The sequence below is a fragment of the Theropithecus gelada genome, chromosome 17, assembly GCF_003255815.1.
Source record: "Theropithecus gelada isolate Dixy chromosome 17, Tgel_1.0, whole genome shotgun sequence".
Classification (NCBI taxonomy): domain Eukaryota; kingdom Metazoa; phylum Chordata; class Mammalia; order Primates; family Cercopithecidae; genus Theropithecus; species Theropithecus gelada.
The window spans coordinates 86,677,049-86,693,732 of record NC_037685.1 but is presented as its reverse complement, the minus strand read 5'-3'; the positions used below and the strand labels follow the sequence as shown (position 1 = coordinate 86,693,732).

General features: G+C 35.3%; 1 pseudogene; it reads left to right on the top strand.

Moving 5' to 3' along the window:
* Positions 1-15,207: 15,207 nt before the first annotated feature.
* Positions 15,208-16,427, top strand: LOC112610701 (annotated as a pseudogene).
* The last annotated feature ends 257 nt before the right edge of the window (positions 16,428-16,684 follow it).

Sequence of the window (16,684 nt, the reverse complement as noted above, 5' to 3'; positions counted from 1 at the left end):
TTATCATGAGAAAACAGTTTTTAGTTCACTTAGCAAATATGTAGGGAATGACATCTTTGCATGAATTTCTAATATAAGATTGTAATAGTAAGGAGAAAAACAACAAGCATAATAACTGTGTATTTTATTTCATTTTCCAAAACTAGTAAATTAGACCAGATTTTACCAAAAGCACAGAGACACAAATGATTTTATCATATGCAATTACATGATAGAAATTTAATATCCCACTACATAATTTTACTTTTAATTGTAGATGGCATAAAGTTCTGCTAGATTTTAACCTAAATAGAATCTAAACCTTTATTCTGATAGAAGACCTTTATAAAAGGACAAAAAATTTCCTATATAGAGCTTTAGGCTTGTCAGGAAAAGATTTTAGCATTGTAACAAATCAGATAGCAGGTAGAGATTTATTGTCCCGGGGGACCTACAGCCTTTTTAGGTGACTTTTAAAGGTCTTTTTTGAGTGGAAGATGTAGAAGACTAAGAAATAAAGTAACGACTGACTGCTCATGATTCATAATAATAAAATAGTAGAGTTGGAATACATACACACATTACAAATGCACAAAAAGCAGCTCAGCTAATTCCTCCAAGGTGAAATTTACACATTTCTTTGCTGCAGAAGTACAGCTAAGGGAGTGATAAATTGCAATGCTCCTGGAAATGAGAATAGAGTCCTGGTTCCACAGTCTACTGCCAGATCTTTTAAGATGTGTAGGGATTAGTGAAGGCCCCAGAGCATTTTTCTGTGAGTGGATTTCCCCTTTATAATGATTAACTATAAATCTCAGAAACAGATAGTGCTGTAATTGGATGTCCTGTATAGGTCCCTATAACTGACAACAAAAACCTAAGCAGAATCTTGAGTTTTGGAGGATAGTTATGAATGGATGTTCAATCTCTCACCACATCCTCATACCTCACGCACACATCCTAACTGGCAAGAAGCCAATTGAGTAGCCCAAAGAATCAATTACACAAATGTCATTAGGTCCCTAATTTTTAGGGTATTGGTTGAGTTATAGACTAATATGAGTTGATACTGTCAAATATGGGGCTGAAATAATTTTTATATAAGCATTTTCAGTTTAATAATCTAATGTTTAACAAATTTACACTGAGAACAACAAAAATAGTATACAGAAAATTATTGCTATAACTTTGCTTCACATGATAATTAAAGGCAAGGAAATTAAATAGATCAGTAATTCTCAAAATTTTGATTGCAAGGGTTGGAAATGATAAATAGATGCTGTTTATTTGGGTTAAACCTATTGATACTTACCTTACAAGAAATTAAAATGTAGTATTTTAAAGTGTTTGTCTAGGAACTCATTCGCAAAATAATAATCTCCTATGTTGATAGAACTGACAGATTGAAAAATATATTTTTCTCTCCCAAATTGTGGTAAAAGTGAAATTATTTTATACTTTTCCAAACATTTTAAAAATATGTGCCTTCATAATGATAATTCCGACTCTGGATTTAACTTGCTGAGATACATTGTTTTGGTTGAAGTATAGGGAAATTATTGCCTTTTGTAGACATATAGTTGGAAAAGACAACAGTATTTCAACAGGCTTTTAAGCAAATTGTGGGTATTCTTTGTTAATACATCCAAGTCAGGCACATTGGGTGGTATTCTTCCTTGTTAACACAAGAAAAAATGGACATGCAAGGGTTTTTTTAATGATTAATTGAATATACCAAATTATATCAAGTTATTTATACTGCTTCACTAAAATCAAGCATTCAGTAAGAAACAAGTTTTCAAATATTTGAGAACAAGCAGCACAAGACATTGATCTCTAGGTTAATGGAAACAGTTAAGACAACCTCATGATTGCACGAACTTTCTATCTGAGGAGACTTTGTAGGTTTCAACAAAGAGCTAGAGGGACCAAACTAGAATCTACCTGTTATAAGCTATCTTAAGGAGACAAATTTCAGAAACAGTAGAGGCCACGCTGGCTAGAATTATTAAGGCTGAGTAAGAAAGAAGAGAGAACTACTCCAGAAGGAATTACAGAGATCTGCTTGGGATTCTATTGAGTCTTTCGCTGAATATTGATGATATAATTCAATGGGAGGATAAAATCTGAATCTGAGGAGTAACCCACCAGACATTAGCAGAAAAAGCAATCCAGGAATTGATACATAGCCTAGAATAGTTTGTGTTCCCACCAGCCAGAGCAGAAAAATCTCATAATATATGAGGTGCTGGTTGACATGTTCAGTATGTTTTTGCCTCAGTGATGAGGAAAAAGTAGTCCTGACTAAAAACTCTTCTGATCCAACCTTACAAAAAGTAATAGCAAATCTTTCAAAGATCAGTTACTAAGTAGCTTAACTAAATCCCAGAACAAATCTCAAGAATGTTTGAAGATATATAAAAGTAACCAGCATCCAACAATTATAAATGTTAATGTCTGACATCCAATAAAAATGTGAAGACATGCAGAGAAGCAGGAAAATACACCCTTTAAGAGAGAGAGAGAAAAAAAAAAAAAAAACAGAGTATATAGAAATAGACCCAGAACACAGAGGAAAGGATACTTTTAAATAAGCTACAAGTCAAAGAAGTCAAAAAATGAAACTAGAAAATATTACGAAAATGAAAATTAAAACATAACGTATTAAAATCCTTAGGATGTAACTAGTACAGCACATGGAAGAAAATTCATAGCATTAACTACCAATTTTTTTTTAGATTGATTCACAAGTATTTACTGTTTTTACCGTTAAAAGTAATGTAGTCCCAGCTACTCAGGAGCTCAGGAGGCTGAGGCAGGTCAATAGCTTGAACTCAGGAGGTGGAGTTTGCAGTGATCCAAGATCCGGCCAGTGCACTCCAGCCTGGGTGACAGAGCAAGACTCTGCCTCAAAAAAAAAAAAAAAAAAAAAGAAGACCAATACCCTTCACAAAATCAGATGCGATTTTCTTTGCAATAAGCAAAGATTTTTATTAATTAAAATAGGAAGGGGAAACATAAAGGATCGGAATGAGAACCAGGAAATATGATATGATGTTAGGGCAAGGAAAATAATTCCACTAAGCCAGGGGCGTCCAATCTTTTGGCTTCCCTGGGCCATATTGGAAGAAGAATACTTTTCTTGGGACACACATAAAATACACCAACATTAATGATAGCTGATGAGCTAAAAAAAAAAAAAAAATCACAAAAAAAGCTCATAGTGTTTTAAGAATACTTACAAATTTATGTTGGGCAGCATTGAAAGCTATCCTGGGCTGCATGCGACCTGCGAGCTGTGGGTTGGACAAGCTTGCATTAAACAATTTTCAGTTCTTAAAAAAAAATGGTCAAAATTCCAGAAAAGTGCATTTATGGAATTAATAATTTTAAGTCCTCAAAAGATAATCTAGGGTTAAGTAAGTTCAGAAAAAGGACATTGCAGTTTTGCATTTATCTGTCAGTTTAGGTCAGTCAGTGAAAAATGCATTCTCTTGTGTCTTTGTTACATGATGGTTGCAAAAAGTCTTAGCTCCTTCCACTTATAAATTTTAGTTTTTGCCCATTATTTCTACAACTTTTTTTTTTTTTCTATACCAGTGTTTTTCTTCTTTTCTTGTGATAATCAAATGACTGGACTAGTAGATCTTTTTGATATTGTTCCACAGTTTCCAAGGCTCTGTTTATTTTTTTAAATATTGTATTTTCTTTCTCTGTTTTCCGGGTAAGATAATTCCTACTCTTAAAGTTTAGTGACTTATTTCTCTGTCATCTTCATTATTCAATTGAACACATCCAGTGAATTTTTATGTCAGATGTTACAGTTTTCACTTTTGAAATTCATTTTTTTTTTAACAGCAATTGGATTATCCTCTTCCCAGAGAGGATTTATTTACCTTCTTAAATCAAGGTTTGTTTATTTCTTTGCTTATTTTTCCCTCTCCATATCCCTGAAAGGATGATGGACAGATGGGCAGCTGCCCTGTGTAAACTTTAGGTCTGAATTTCAGTAAATGCTAACCCTGCTGCACACACAGGCATGTCTGGCCTTCATTACATTGCCTCATGAGGAATCCGTGTATGGGAAGCTGGCACTGCTAAGATGTTCCCTGAGTAAATACAAGTTCTGTTACTGTCTCTGGAGAGCTCTTGTTTCTTGTCCCAATAAATAAATATGGATGTAAAAACTTAGCAAGAGGTTCTAACCTATGAATCTAGGTTACTATTGTAGGAATTGCCAAATGCTAGCTTCAAAAATGATATTCTCTGCCAAAACTCTAAATTTGAAGTGAGAACTGTGGATATTAGAGAATGCTTATGAAATTATTTTAAACCCAACCTGGTAGACATTAAAGTGCATTATTGTTCTACCCAGCTTCTGGCATCTCCTTGAGCAAATTTTGTTTGCTTACTTGTTTTTTTTTTTGTTGTTGTTGTTGTTGTTGTTGTTTTTTAATCTGCCAGAGTGTTTCCATAAAATTACTTGTAGTATTCTTTTATCAGTAGCAGTGTAACTCATCTGTCTTATATCAGGGCCATGTCAACACTTTGACTCTCTCCTCATGAGGTTTGCAAAGATTTTCATAAATGGACTTCCTACAAGTCACCTACATTGATATTTTGGTAAACCAGAGATGGAAATTTCTCTAAGTCTTCACTTCTCAGAGTTTGGACACTGACCAGCAGCCTTACCCTCTCTTGAAAGGTTGTTAGAAATGCAGAATTTGAGGCCCCACCATAGAATTTCTGAATCAGAATCTGTATTTCAATAAAATCATCACATTACTAATATGCCTATAAGATTTGAAAAAGCATTGACTAAGATGACCCAGATGTCAGAGTGTAAGGATAATACAGAGTTATAAATCATTATGTTTTAACAATAGGAATACACAAACCAGATGTATGATTACCCTGTCTATGGCAAAGTGGCCAACTAAAGGAAAAAGAAAAGTATATGGGTGATGGTCACACTAAAAACCTAGACTTCACCACCACATACTCTATCAATGTTACAAAGCTGCACTTGTATCCCCTAAATCTATAGAAATAAAATAAAATAAAGATAAAACATGATTTACATATAGTTCTGCATGATACGTTTCTTTCACCTGGAAGCAGATGGGTGTTGCATTACAGTCCAACTCAAGGTTAGCTCAGAAAGAAATTGAAATATTGCTAAAATTTCAAGAAGTACATTTGATTATCTCCCTTGTGTGAAGAAAAAAAGTCACCTGAGATAAAGATCTACATTTCCTAGATTACAGATTAGGAAAGAACAAGATTAAAATATCTGTCACATCAAGCTCTGGGGAAGAGTTACGTGTATGGAATCGTAAGTGTAGGCACGGGGTGTGAGGATATCTGTTTTTCATGTAATTTCTCATCTACTACCAAGGAGACTTTCAATAATCAAGTGGACAAAATGACACATCCTATGGATATTATTCCTCCTTTGTGCTCGGCTTCCTCAATCCTTTGTTCATTTGGCCCATGCACAAAATTACTCAGTGACAGGGTTTGAATGTTGAGACCTTTAATGTCTTTAAAATAAGATTAATTTATTATTTAATTTTCTAGTTATTCTTAGGGTTGTTCTGCCATGCCATCCTACTCAGCAGCCAAAGTCTTATCCACCTCTACTATTTATTATATAAATATTAGAGGCATATTTTCTTATCTGATGAAAAGTCTGATTACCATCTGGAGACTCTGAACTTTGAAATGGTTGATAATTGATTGAGAACATGTGTCTTCTCCTTCTGAAGAAGATGTGAATGTCTTTATATGTTGAATAGTTGCTTCATGTTAGATGGAGGGATGAAAGATAATTTTATTTGCATATAAATATAGGGGAATTGTTATATTAATGCTAAATAACAATATGGGAGGATTGAACTAGTAATGTTCCAGTATCTATTCCTTGCCTCCCTAAGGCACTGTACCAGAATATGCTAACAATGCAAATTACATTTCCCAGGATTTCTTGTGAATATGCTTCCAGCTAGATTCAGCCACAGGGAAATTTTACCAGGAAATTAAAAGAAAAAATATGGCATATTTCTTTGCTTATTCTGCTTTGGATAGTGTTTCTAAGCAAGGCTGTACCTCTTCCAAAGTATCAAATAATGACTTTCGTGGGCACTATGCACTTTTGCTTCTGTGAATCCCTTTGTCCGTAAAAAAAAATAAATAAATAAATAACAATTATATTTTCTGGCCAGGTTTGTTGCCTCACACCTGTAATCCCAGCACTTTGGGAGGCCAAGGCAGGAAGATTGCTTCATGCCAGGAGTTCAAGGACAGCCTGGGCAATATAGCAAGACTCTGTCTCTACAAAATATAAAATAAAATAAAATAAAGAATTAGCTGGGCATGGTGTCATACACCTGTGTACCCATCCACTCCAGATGCTGAGGCAGGAAGATTGTTGGAGCACAGAAGGTTGTCTCTCTCTATAAAGGTATCTCTCTCTCAAAGAGAGAGAGAGAGAGAGAAAGAGAGATCTATATATCTCTATCTATCTATCTATCTATCTATCTACCTACAATGAACATATTGGTATAAAAATAATTATAATTCAAATTGCATTTACCATTATATATTTGCAAATATTGTATTCAGTTTTTCTTTCAATTTTAAGGAAATTAAAATTAAAACATTTTTGTGTACCCCTAAATGATCTCAAGACTAAGATGTGGTACCTAATGAACATAATGAATAAGGTGACCCTATTTCTTTATAATTCCGTTTTCCACCAAACCATACCTTCTGAAGAACAGCCCTGTCATAATTCCAGCATCTATACTACGGTCATAGCTTCCAGGATCTGGTAATACAATTTTCTCTACAGCCTTAGGTTAATTAGTACTATTTTAAAAATGACAAACACAAGAAATGAACAAACATAAGAAAAAATTTAAAACAATAGTAAAAATACATTTAGAAGGATTTTTTTTTTGGAACTTGAGTCAAATCTTTTCAGATATACTAACTGAAGAAAAACCTATAAAACTTTAAATACAGCACAGTCCTTGTTTTAGTTTATCTACCAAACACATCTACCAGTGTGGGATTGAGGTTAGGTATTTTTTTCTGAAAAGTATTTACAAATTTTTAAACATTTATTTTAAATATTCCACCATTCAGTTAAATATATTAAATGAACCAAGATTTGTGGAAATGCAGGTCACTGAGATAAAGGTATGACACCCTGCAATTTTATTCAAATTATTGACTTACTCTCTGGATGATCTTAAGACTGCCACTATCCTCTATAAAACCATTTTCATCTGTGAAATCTGTGCAAATGATATTTTCACTTCTGATTGTGATCATTTGTTAGTGCTTGCCAAAGCACTTTATAATGTAAAATTTCATTTATTATTATAAGAAGACAGACCTATAAGTAAATTTTAAATACTAATTATTCACCCCAATGTTAGATTTAAAAGACTCGGAAATCAAATTGTCTGATGTCACACAAATAATGGTACTGGCTTTTAATTTGGATCCATGTCAGCAATATTTGTTGTATTTAAAGGATAAATTTTATTTAACTGTCATATTATATTTCATTGTTTGGATACAAAAGCAAATTGTGGGAAAGCACTATGTTCCAGTGCCTAGACGAATGAGCCCTGTGTAGGAAAGAATTCTTATTCTATGGTAGGCACTCAGTAATAACTTTGAATAAGCAATTGAGTATATATGTCCACTGATAATCCATGAATAACCAGAAATTCTCTTGAGTGATGCCATCTATTATGTTAACTTCCTGCGTGTTTTAGCCTTATCCAAACCTAGATTCCTGTCACACACAAAAATTTATTTTTTTTATAAATTTTAGTTGGTATTCTGGCCACTAGCAGCACTGCAACTGGATCCAAGAATTCTTAAAAATATAAAGAATTCCAGTGCTCAATTGAGCTGCGCAAGTGTTATGGACTCTATATATATTTGGTAGATTGGTTGTTATGAACTCTCTATGTTTGGTTGGTTTACTTTCAAAATACTGGCTCTCCTTTTCTTTTTCCTTGAAATTTCATGTCCAATAAAATTGTTTTAATGGCTTTTGGTATAACTCAGATGATGTTGGTGTGTCTAGAGGTGGTATTATAAATGACCACCTTTCACTTCTACTGTTTATTGCTAACTGAAGTCTTTCATTCATCACTTGTATTAATTAAGATCATAACTGCCAGGTTTTAAAACTTTTTCATCTGATAAAGGGATAACAATTTTTTCTTCATGTTTTTAGAGACAATACATTGGTTGTACTTTAACTTTAGTATACATTTTCAGTTTACTTTAATTTTTTATAAAAAGCTGAAATACAAAACTTAGATTAACTTATTGAAAATGTGTGTGTTTGTTGTTGGCATTGCTGTTTGTTTCCTATAAATAGATAATAGATATCCTGATGAATTTTTAAAGGTTATACTAAAATGTGGATTTCTGTCTGGGGTATTTATATTGGCACCACCCTCCAAACAGTCTCTTTCTTTCTCTCTATCTTTAACTCAATCTTTCTCCCTTTTTTCCTACAAATTTTCCTATTTTGAAAATGTCCAAAATAAGGACATTTACTAAATAAAGAATCTTTTTTATATATCTCAGTACTGGAATTTCTGCTCAAACTTGTCTGTCAGCTAAGGATTTTTCTTCTTTGTTATCTAGAATTATTATTATATATACTGTATTTTAATAGATTTATCCTATCAAATATTCAAATTATTCTGTCTCTATGTATATAGAGTATGAAATATCTATCATATTTTTCATATTGGGTGAATTAAAAAAATAAAATTATAAAATTATTGAACATGATCAAATTAATTACTTATTAAAAGTGAACAACCAAAATATGAAAATTTGCTCATGAAAATAATACTTAAAATATTTCATTAGAATGAATAAGAGAAAATAAAATGCATATTTAATACCAGTTAATTACCCCCAGTCAGCAAACCCATCATAAAATTAATGGCATTGTGTTTGGGGCTTTTCTGTTTTAGGTAATTTACGAGAGAAGTTGTCATTTTATAGAATAACGTTTAATCTTCTATCAGATCTTTGCTCTTTAGAATAGCCCTTGCCCTTGAAATAAATGTTCTAAGGGATGCATGAAACCACAGATGGTAATGAACCTGATTGCCGTCAATCAGAACACTTTTCTGTTCATATCTTCCATTCCCAAATGTACTGCCTTTTCCTTCTTAACTAAACACTTGTCACACATTGTGGCTGTAACTTTTGCAGTTTGAGGTGTGACAGCAAAACTAACACAATTTTTTCCTCCTTCTCAATTTCACAAATAGAATATTTATTTTTACCCTACATCTTAGTAAAAAGTACAACCTTTTTCCTTTTTTTTTTTTCATTGAGTTGAGAACTTTCACTTTCAACTTTATGTACTTTAAGCACCTTATGGCCTCTCTTTGGCATAGCAAAATTGCTGGCATCATTTCTCTTGCACTTTGGGGCTATTATGAAGTAAAATAGGAACTACTTGAATGCAAGCACTGTGATACTGCCACAGTTGATCTGATAATCGAGATGGCTAAGGGACTTATGGGCAGGTAGCATATATACCATGGATGTATTGGACAAAGGAAGGATTCACATGCCAGTGTATGAGATTTCATCATGCTACTCAGAATGGTGCCCAATTTAAAACTTACACCGTTTACTTCTGGAATTGTCCATTTAATATTTTCTCACCGTATTTGACTGTGGGTGACTGAAACTGAGGAAAGCAAAAACGCAGTGAAGGGGTCTTCTGTACTTACATTTCATAGCATTATACCAGTTAACTGGATAAGGACATTTATGAAATAAAGAATCTTCTTAAGTTTGGATGATTGAAGATGAGAAAATTTCATCTATTCTCGTGCATTTTAACGTTTAATTATATCTGTAATGATAAAGACTTTTGGACCTATATCATTTAGAGGCTTTTCACTTATTTGCAGCTAGAATACTATAAACTTAAAAAGGAGATGTGATTGCTGTAGTTTTAGTAAAGTACCTACTGTTTAGGGTGGTATCATTAGTAGTGGCCTTTGCATGCATTTGTTCATTGCTTCATAAGATCAAAAATAGTGTGTCCATGATTATTTATCCTTTCTCCACAATATGGATTAAACAGATTAGCGAGTGCTCCAGAAATATGTTTATTACAGAATTATTACAAAAATGACCAGGCGTCACATTTTCAAATTAAATTGTTCTCTATTACTTGAAAATTAATTTACTTTCTATTTATACTAAGGAAACACTTGCTTTTGCTTTTGTATTTGATTGTGTGTGTGTGTTAATCATTGGGAAGGGTACAGGGCTGAAAGCAATCATATTTGCTTTCAGTGGTTAATCAAGCTCTGAAAATTTTTAAAGATTTGATGTTTTATTCTCCTCACTCATTACACATCTGATTATGCACATTTTCTTTGGCTTTCCATTCAGTCCAGGCTCATCTTGTACAAATACTGCCCTGGGTCCAGAATCAGCAATTTTGCCAAGCAGCACTGGTTCCTTTTAGTGAAGAATGGTAATCAAAATCAAGAACTAAGAGTCACTTCTGCTTATTTCTTTTATTCATTCTCAGCTATCAGAGCAAGAAAATAGATGTGTATAAGCTAACACATGTATATACTCATGTCTATAAACATTTCTACATGTAGACATATGTCTCTATATTAACATGATTTTTTTATGTCTTCAACTTTAATTTATTGCCACATGGATCTTTTTAAATTTCTTGTCGTACTAAGCTGTAAATTCCCACACCATTGGTAAGAAACAAGCTTCCCATCATCTGTCACATCCATTTACTGTTTTCAATTCCATACATATTTTAAGTATTTCATACTGATATATATATATATATCCGAATTGTTTACCCACACTCTCATAGGACACACTATTATCAACTATAGTACAGTGTTTATGTGAAGTTCCTTTTGTATTTGGTCTTATAGGCCTCACTCATTTTCAAGTTACTTAGGTCAGCAGCTTGTTCTCCCACTCCCGTCGCTAAGGTTATTTCATACATTTGCAATACAGTTAGATTCTATTATTACAGTCCACATTCCTTCTTGGGATCTCTGGGTCTCCTAAATGATTTTTTAAAATTTGCACACATTATTGTTTATTTTCTGTTTAGTAAAGTTTTAGGTGTATTATCAAATACACAGTGCCAGGTATCCACAATTATAGGACCATATACACTATTTTTACTGCCTTAAAAATCCTTATACCTCTTAATCAATCCTACTCTCATTCTCATAATCCCTGATAACTACCAATCTTTTAAGTGTATATAGATTTGCTTTTTCCACAATATCATGTAATTGAAATCAAAAAGTATGCAAGATTTTCAGACTAGCTTCTGTCCCTTAGTGATATGGTTTGACTGTGTCCCCATCCAAATCTCATCTTGAATTGTAGCTCCCATAATTCCCACATGTTGTGGGAGAGACCTGGTGGGAGACAATTAAATCATGGGGAGGGTTTCCCCCATGCTCTTCTAGTGGTAGTAAATAAGTCTCATGAGATCTGACGTTTTTATGAGATTTCCCCTTTTGCTTGGCTCTCTCATTCTCTCTTGTCTGCTGCCAGGTAAGATGTGACTTTCACCTTCCACCATGATTGTGAGGCCTCCCCAGCCATGTGGAACTGTATGTCCATTAAACCTCTTTTATAAATTACCCAGTCTCAGGTATATCTTTATCATCAGTGTGAAAACGGACTAATACAGTAAATTGGTGTCAGGAGTGGGGTGCTACTGTAAAGATACCCAAAAATGTGAAAGTGACTTTGGAACTGGGTAACAGGCAGAGGCTGGAACAGTTTGGAGGGATCTGAAGAAGAGGGGATAATGTGGGAAAGTTTGGAACTTCCTAGAGACTTGTGAAATTGCTTTGACCGAAATGCCGATAATGATACGGACAATGAAATCCAGGCTGAGGCAATCTCAGGTGGAGATGAGGAACTCGTTGCAGACTGAAGTAAAGTTGACTCTTGCTGTGTTTTAGCAAAGGGAATGGCAGCATTTTGCCCCTGCCTTAGAGATTTGTGAAACTTTGAACTTGAAGGAGATGATTTAGGGCATATGGTGGAAGAAATTTCTAACCAGGAAAGCGTTGAAGAGGTGAGTTGAGTGTTGCTAAAAACATTCACTTTTAAAAGGGAAATGGAGGGTAAAAGTTCAGAATTTTCAGCCTGATAATATAATAGAAAAGAAAAATCCATTTTCTAAGGCAAAATTCAAGCTGGCTGCAGAAATTTTCATAAGCAACAAGGAGCCAAATGTTAAACACCAATACAATGAGAAAAATGTTTGCGGGATATGTCAGAGACTTTTCTGGCAGCTTCTCCCATGGCAGACCCAGAGGCCTAGAAGAAAAAAAAAAAAAAGAAAAAAAAAAAGGCTTCATGGGCTGGGCCCAGGGCCCCCTTGCTCTGTGCAGTGGCTGCTTGGTGCCCTGCATTCCAGCTGCTACAGCCATGGCTAAAAGAGGGTAAGGTACAGCTTGGACCACGCCTTCAGAGGGTGCAATCCTCAAGCCTTAGCAGTCTCTATGTGGTGTGGAGCCTGTGGGTGCACAGCAGTCAAGAATTGAATTTTGGAAACTTCCACCTATATTTCAGAAGATGTATGGAAAATCCTGGATGTCCAGGCAAAATTTTGCTGCAAGGGCAGGACCATCTTGGAGAACTTCTGCTAGGGCAGTGCTGAAGGGAAATGTAAGGTTGAAGCCCCCACACAGAGTCCCTGCTGAGGCACTGCCTAGTGGAGCTGTGAGAAGAGGGCCACCATCCTCCAGACCCAAGAATGGTAAATCCACCTATAACTTGCACTGTGTGCCTGGAAAAGCCACAGACAATGCAAGCCTGAAAGGAGCCAAGAGGGGAGCCTGCAAAGCCACAGAGCACAACTGCCCAAGACCATGGGAACCCACATCTTGCCTGGATGTGAGACATGAAGTCAAAGGAGATCATTTTGGAGCATTAACATTTTACTGCTCCACTGGATTTCAGACTTGCATGGGGCTTTTAGCCCCTTCATTTTGGCCAATTTCTCCTATTTGGAATGGGTGTATTTATCCACTCAATGCCTGTACCTCATTGTATCTTGGAAGTGACTAACTTGCTTTTGATTTCACAGGGTCATAGGTGGAAGGGAATTGCCTTGTCTCAGGTGAGACTTTGGAGTGTGGACTTTTGAGTTTATGGTGAAATTAATTAAGATTTTAGGGGACAGTTAGGGAGGCACGATTAATTTCAAAATGTGAGGACATGAGATTTGGGAGGGGTGGGGCAGAATGATATGGTTTGGCTATCGAAATATTTTTTTAGAGATTTGTCCCTACCCAAATCTCATCTTAAATGGTAGCTCCCATAACTCCCACGTGTTGTGGGAGGGACTGAGTGGGAGATAATTGCATCATGGGGGTGTTTTCCTGCATACTGTTCTCATGGTAGTGTTAAGTCTCATGAGATCTGATGTTTTCTAAGGTGTTTCCCCTTTTGCTTGGATCTCTCATTCTCTCTTATCTTGCTGCCACCTAAGATGTGCCTTTTGCCTTCTGCCATGATTGTGTGCCTTCCTCAGCCACGTGGAACTGTGGAGTCCATTAAATGTTTTTTTCTTTATAGATTACCCAGTCTTGGTTATGTCTTTATCAGCAAGGTGAAAATGGACTAACACACATAGCAATGTACATTTTCATTTCCTTTATATTTATCAAGCCATAAAAAATGTAAAGGAAATGTAGATTACTTATTTTGACCACTGAATGATATTACATTGAATGGATATATTGGAATCTGATTATTTATTCATCTATTGTAGCTTTTAGTTACTTGAAGTTTTTTGGGATTATGAATAAAGCTTCTATAAGCATTTACGTGCAGGTTTTTGTTTGAACATAAGTTTTGAAGTTAATTTGGCTAATATCTATGTGCACAATTACAGGATCTTATGATAAGACTATATGTAGCTTTGTAAGAAATTGCCAAACTGTCTTCCAAGATGACTGTACCATTTGCATTCTTATCAGTAATGAAAGAGATTTCCTATTGCTTTGATTTATTACCAGAATTTGGTATTATCATATTTTTGGGTTACATCCATCATAATAGATATGTAGTGCTATCTTATTGTTGCAGTTTTAATATGCAATTCTATCATGGCACGTGATGTGGAACAGTTTCATATACCTATTTGCCATCTGTGTATATTAATTTGTGAAGTGTCTGATTAGACATTTTGTCTATTTTTCAATTGCATTATTTATTTTTATTATTGAGTTATAAAAGTATTTTGTATATTTTTATACAAATTCTTTATGTTTTGCAATTTTTTTTTTCTACCAGGGTGTGACTAGCCTCTTAATTGTCATTACAGTGACTATCACATAGCAAAATATTTCAACTTCAATAACCCTTCACATCATCTCTTTTTCTTTCATAGACTGTGACTTCAGTTTTGTATTTAACATCACGTCAGCTAAACAAAAATCACACGTTTTTGCCTACGTTTTCTTCTGGGAGTTTCATAGTGCTGTGTTTCACAGTTAGTTCTATGATGTACTTTGGACTATTGCTTGTGAAAGGTGTGAGATCTTTCATCTATCCCTAGGTTTACTTTTTGGCAGGTGATGTCTAATTTTTCCTGACCATTTGGTAAAATGACATTCATTTCTCTACTGGATTGCCCTTGCTTCTTTGCCAAAGATCAGTTCACTGCATTTGTGTGATTCTAGTTAAGGGCTTGCTATCATTAATCTATGTGTCTATTCCTTGCATCAAAACCATCGTATCTCGATTACAATAGATTTACAGTAATTCTAGAAATCAGGTAGTGTCAGTTCCATGCTTTTTTTTTTTTTTTTTTTTTTTTTCCAATTTGTTGTGAATTATTCTGGGGCTCCTGTCTTTTCATGTAAACATTTGAACCAGTTTGTCAATATGTACAGGATAACTCACTTGGACTTCTACTGGAATTTTATTAAATCTGTAAATCAATTGAAAAATAATTGTCAAAGTGTGGTGTCAGATATCGCGGTTGAGGTGGATGGAAGGAACCTGCTGCAGGGAGATGAGGCGGCTGCAGGACGGTGACTGCAGCTCCAGAGCTCCGGAAGTGGCTCCCTGCAGGTACTTCTGCCCCAGAGAGGACAAATATGAATGCCCAGACTAGAGTCTCATCTGTCTATGTGCTATATGAGGATCGAGGCAACAGGAAAACACTGTGGGGCATCGAGCTGTGGTGGGTGCAAGGGCTTCTTCAGATGCAGCATATGCAAGAGTCACGTTTATTCTTGCAGGTTCTGTCGGCAATGTTTTGTTGACAAGGCCAAAAGGAATCAATGTATATACTGTCGATTAAAAAAGTGTTTTAGAGCAGAAATGAAAAAGAAGCTGTGCCTAATGAATGCAATAGAACAAGCACCAGAAGAATCACATGTGATGGCAGCGATATCCCCTCCATTAACACACTGACACAAGCTGAAGTTCTGTCTTGCCAGATCTCAGTCTCAAGCCTGAGGCATGTACTGACATACATGTTAAAAAAAATAAAATGAAAAAAAAATTGAAAGTGTTGATGATGTCTGTGGATTTCTGAAACAGCAGCTCTTAGTCTTGGTGGAATGGGCTAAATATATTACTGCCTTCTGTCAGTTACCACTGGATGATAAGGTGGCACTGTTGAGATCTCATGCAGGGGAACACTTAACTGCCTGGAGCTATAAAGAGATCCATGATGTATAAAGATACTTTGCTTTTGGGAAACAACTATATTATTCACTGCAACAGCTGTGAAGTTGAGATTAGCAGTGTAATCAATCGGGTTCTAGATGAGCTGGTTCAACCATTTCAAGAAATCCAAAAGGCAATTGTATTTTTTGGCCCAGATGCGAAAGGGCTACACTTAAATGGGCTACACAGATCCAATAAACATTAAAAGCATGCAATTCCAAGAGTGGATGGGTTTGGAGAACTACATCAATGATCCGCACGCAGTATGGCTCCCTGGGGAAGATTTGGAGAGTTGTTTCTGCTGCTGCCCGCACTGCCGTGCATCATTTGGCAAATGACTGAGCAAATACAGTTTATTTATTTTGGGGATGACTTCAATTGTCCACCTACTTCAGGAAATGTTAGATGGGGCTTCCAATGGTAGTAGTCACCTCCATCATCCAATACATCCACATTTATCTCAAGATCCATTGACTGGACAAACTGTACTTTTAGGTCCCATGCACACACTGGTTCATACAGACCACATTTGAACTCCTGAAACCCCACTCCCTTCCCCGCCACAAGGCTCTGGACAAGAAGATTACAGAACAACTACAAATCAAGCTTCAGTCATTTCACCAGCCTCTCTTCAAACAAAAACAATAGCGAAAATGTGTTTATTTCTGAACAGCACTGCATAAATGTGAAAAGCTGTTTGTCTTAAAACATCTCAAGATAGTACATTTGGCAAACTCTGATCCAAGGCTTCTTCACGGTACTGTTATAAGATGGTATCCTATTTTCTTTTTTACATGTTCATTCTGTTTGTTGTTGCCACTGTGTGAAACTTTCACATGAAATCAATGTATATTTGAGTCTGAAGATGTTTATACAGTGTATTTGTTCTGCCCTTGCATTCTGCCTGCATCTGTTAAGTCTAATATGTGCCTTTGATTTG